This window comes from Pyrus communis, chromosome 12 (assembly GCF_041283825.1).
Source record: "Pyrus communis isolate YQ-2024b chromosome 12, ASM4128382v1, whole genome shotgun sequence".
Taxonomy (NCBI): Eukaryota; Viridiplantae; Streptophyta; class Magnoliopsida; order Rosales; family Rosaceae; genus Pyrus; species Pyrus communis.
This window is the reverse complement of record NC_142576.1, coordinates 17774795-17779039: the sequence shown is the minus strand read 5'-3', so window position 1 is coordinate 17779039 and position 4245 is coordinate 17774795.

Sequence of the window (4245 nt, the reverse complement as noted above, 5' to 3'; positions counted from 1 at the left end):
AAGGAAAACTTGACGGTTAATTTAAGCGGACCTAATTAACCCGGGGTGATGAGTTTCATAATTTATTGAAATGCAATTGGAAATCTTTTTATTATGCAAGTGTAACATATGTGGAGATGACCCCCTTAGCTATTCTATCATCCATTCATTCCATTTCATCAATTTCATATTTACATTCTGTCTAGTTTATTTAACTTGTTTCGTTATTTCAATTTTCGTATAAACTTAAATCCCCCTTTACTTTAATGTCAATTTAGTTAGAAATCATTTTAGTTTGTGTTTTTAAAAGCATTTTGAGTCTTTGGTTTGTCTTAGTGTTTTAAAGTTTAGTTTTACATTCTTTGAGTCTAGTTTAGTGTTTTATATTGTGTTTTTACGTTTTTGAGTCAAATCCAAGTGATTAACAATCCCTCCTAATCCCCGGTCTAGAACGATCCCTACTTATACATATACTATAATTTGACGAAAAGAGGGTTTAATTTGTGTGCGTATAAATCACGCATCAGTTATGCATACTAATTCCTTGGACAAGCTTTTGGAAGGTAGACTTCGGCAATGACTCCTTGTAGAGATCGGTAAGGTTGTATGGGATCAGACTGCTTGACTTCAATTTTATGATGCTTATGCTGATGTAAACACATAATATGCTTGGCGTTGACTTGTTGGATGTATATAATCTGGTCGATACATACAGTGTTGTCTTCATAGATCATTATTAGGACTCAATGATGAATGAAAATCGCAGGGAGTTCGAATATGCTCAACAAGAGTTCTCGACCATATCTTTCACGTGATGAGATACAGTGAGTCTTGTAACGATTCAAAGGTTTCACAAATAAAGGTCTATATCACGGACCTCCAAGATATTGCGCTGTTCCTTAATGTTAAAGACATAACCATTCAAGAACGTACCTTATGTGGCTATATATATAGTCTAATTTAGAAAATCCCACAAGGTAGGCATCATTCCTAAGATCAAGGGGGTGTGATCTATTCTGAGATGCATAGGGATAAATAAGCCCAAATCCGTAGTAATAGAAAAACGTTTTTAACACCAAATTTGGTGGTGGCATGTAAGTGTGTTGCTTTATGCCAAAAAATTATCAGCACATAAGATGTTCGATTCTAGTGCATTGAGTTAAGTACAACAAATGCCAATTGTACTTAGATATGGTTGCCTCACGTTCCAATATGGAACCTTATGCTCTATATCCTCTGTAAAGGTCTCATTTGCATTTAGCGTACAGACAATCAGGGTATACTCAGACATAACACCTTCTGGGTCTAGTTGGAGTGGTGGACCAGAATACCATTAGAACTAGCTTGAAACTTCAGGTCAAGGTAATGTCGAGTTTTCCCAAAGATCATACATCTTAAAGTCCGACTTTAGGTGCGAGTCAGTTTTCTCAACTCTAGCAACTTTGGATTTTGTACACGCAGGGGCATATATCCTTAACTAATCAAATATTCACTTAAATAGGTATACCACATCCACCCGGATAGTTCTACATTAGTAAAGTGAAGGCCTCATTAGAATAGAAAGGGTGTTCTTGTGGTCTAGAACTATTTGACTTAGTACATGTAAATCCTTTGGAAACTCCATGTAGGTTTCATATCAGGATCCTATAAATACTACAACCACATTTGTAATGCTGCATCAATCACAGGGTGTATAAGAGAAGCCTTGCACCACGAGGCGTCATTCGCACTATTTAATTCATCTCATTCATCATAGATTAATTCTTTTAGTTGACTAATTAGTTATACGTTGACATTAATCAACGAAAGGCAGTTCGTTATCATCGTTTTTCGTTTATGTTAGTAGTTACCATATAAATGAAACATCATCTATGATAATCTCATTCCAATTTCATATCTCATCCAAACTACTTTACTGGACCAAGAACTTCAGGTCTTGGGAGTAATTTGGATTTAATCTCATGAGATGAAAAAGATTGAGACATCGAACGATTCGTTCATGCCACGTTCCTCCATTTTCAGGGAGGTGAATCCTTCGAACCGAGTGATCTGCCATGCTTCTGGCGCATGATAGATTGATTTGCTAGTCGTCAATGTACGAGGGTCGGTCACAGTAGTGGTGTTCCTACTTTTGGGACGAAGGTACGTCGTATATTTGGTACATATCTTTACAGGCACATTTGCAATTCGTATATGTGATCTCGTCACTTTTGCTAGATCAAAAGAAGTTTATGGTTATACTTTGACAATCTAGATTGGAATCGAGATGAGACATAATAGGGATGTCCACGATAATTCGTGTCATTGTTTAGGAACGTTGACATTCTTATCTCTGCTTAACGACAGGAAGACTGTCTCATAAAAGTGACAATCTGCAAAATGAGTGGTAAAGAGATCGCCTGTCAAATGTTCTATGTAATGAGTATTAGAAAGAGAATCATAACTAAAATAAATTTCTATCTTTTTCTGAGGACCCATTTTTTAAAGGCAGTGCAAATGGCACATAGACCGCACAACCAAAGACGTGCAGATGCGATATGTCGGGTTCATATCTGGTAACCAACTGACACATGCTTTATAAGGTTGGGTCATGACGGGCATCAGGCTAACCAACATGGCTGCTTGTAATATTGTATAGCCCAAAGTAAAGATCGAGAACTTGGTACGTATGACCAACAATAGCACAATCATTTGAAGGCGTTTAATGAATGCTTCTGCTGGGTCGTTCTGGTATGAACATAGGGTACTTGATGTTCAACTTCAAAACCCAACCAACATGCAATATCCTTCGAAAATTTTCGATGTAAATTCTCCAACTTATCCAATCGAATAGATTTGATCAGATAATTAGGGTGGTGAGCCCTGATCTCGTTAATCTGAGCCACCAGTATGGAGAAGACACGTTATGGACAACATGTACTAGCATTAACCAATACCATAAAGTATCTAAATGGTCCGTAAGGTGGTTGAATCAGTCCATAAATGTCCCCTTGAATCCTTTGCAGAAAAGATGGAGGGTTCTAATGCATGGTACACTTCTAGGTATGGCGTCTTTACTTATGGTAAAAGGATGCCCAAAACAGCACATCCCAGATGATCCTAGATATCCCAAATGTACATCCACAACGAAAATTCTTTAGAATCCCGAGCTTCTAGCTGACCACATAGTGGGCCTGAATTGGTGTAATCGATTCGTTAGGTGTTCTATCTTCTTTAGAATAAGCTTATGCCTATATTCGTAGGAAGTACAAAGGATTTTTACTCCATTTTCTACATTGGTTTCAATATGGTAATAGTGTTCTCGAATATCCTTAAAGCTCAAAAAGGCATTCTTCTGGAACGAAGTGAGTATAAGCCTTCCCTTTATGGTAAAATTAGTACCATTGGACAATATAGGACAGTGCCACGTCCTACAATCATGTTGGATAAGCTTGAAAGTTTGTCAGGGGGTGATTAAGTATGAAGTTAGCATAGAACCAAAGATCTAACTTCTCAACAAAACATACCTAAGCATGAGTTAATTGTATTAGTCACATGTGGTAATTTTCGTTAATTAACTCTTATTCGAGAATAATAGTGACATCCAAACACCAATCTTAAATCCGAGAATAAAATAAATTGTTCACAAAGTAAACAATATACAAGGAGGTTCGGCCAATAGGCTTTCCATGTCAAATTTCACTCTTCCAAATGTGTTAGGTGGAGCAAAATTAGTCTCACAAATTGACTACGAGAATGGTACTCCTCAGCAACATTAGTTGAGGCACATACAAGTGCATAACCAATGATCTATTTCGTCAAAACTGAATTAGATTATGCAGGGTTAAGGTTTGGAATGCTATCCCTTATTCTTGAAGTTTTAGGTGCCAAGGATTATGCTAAAGGCGTGATACCACCTCTTGGCAGGCTTGATTCTACAATATGTTGTAAAACAAACTCAAAATGGGATTGTGAGAGAGAGATAGACCTAGACTTGGGTTCAGCAGGCTCCAACCGAAGTTGGACCGGTTTGTTCGGTATCCTCTACCGAAGCAGAGCAATAATGTTTGGTGCACCTTTGCCGAAGCAGAGCATGCTCTTTGGTGCACCTCTACCGAAACAGAGCATGCATGTTGATGCATCCTTGCCGAAGCAAAGCACCACCATTTGGTATACTCCAGCTGAAATTGGGTCTATACCGTTCGATACCTCCCAACCGAATCGTTGGGTACCTTTCTCTCACAAGTGTGATCGTAATTAGATCTGAGAATTTGGTAAACTTTCACT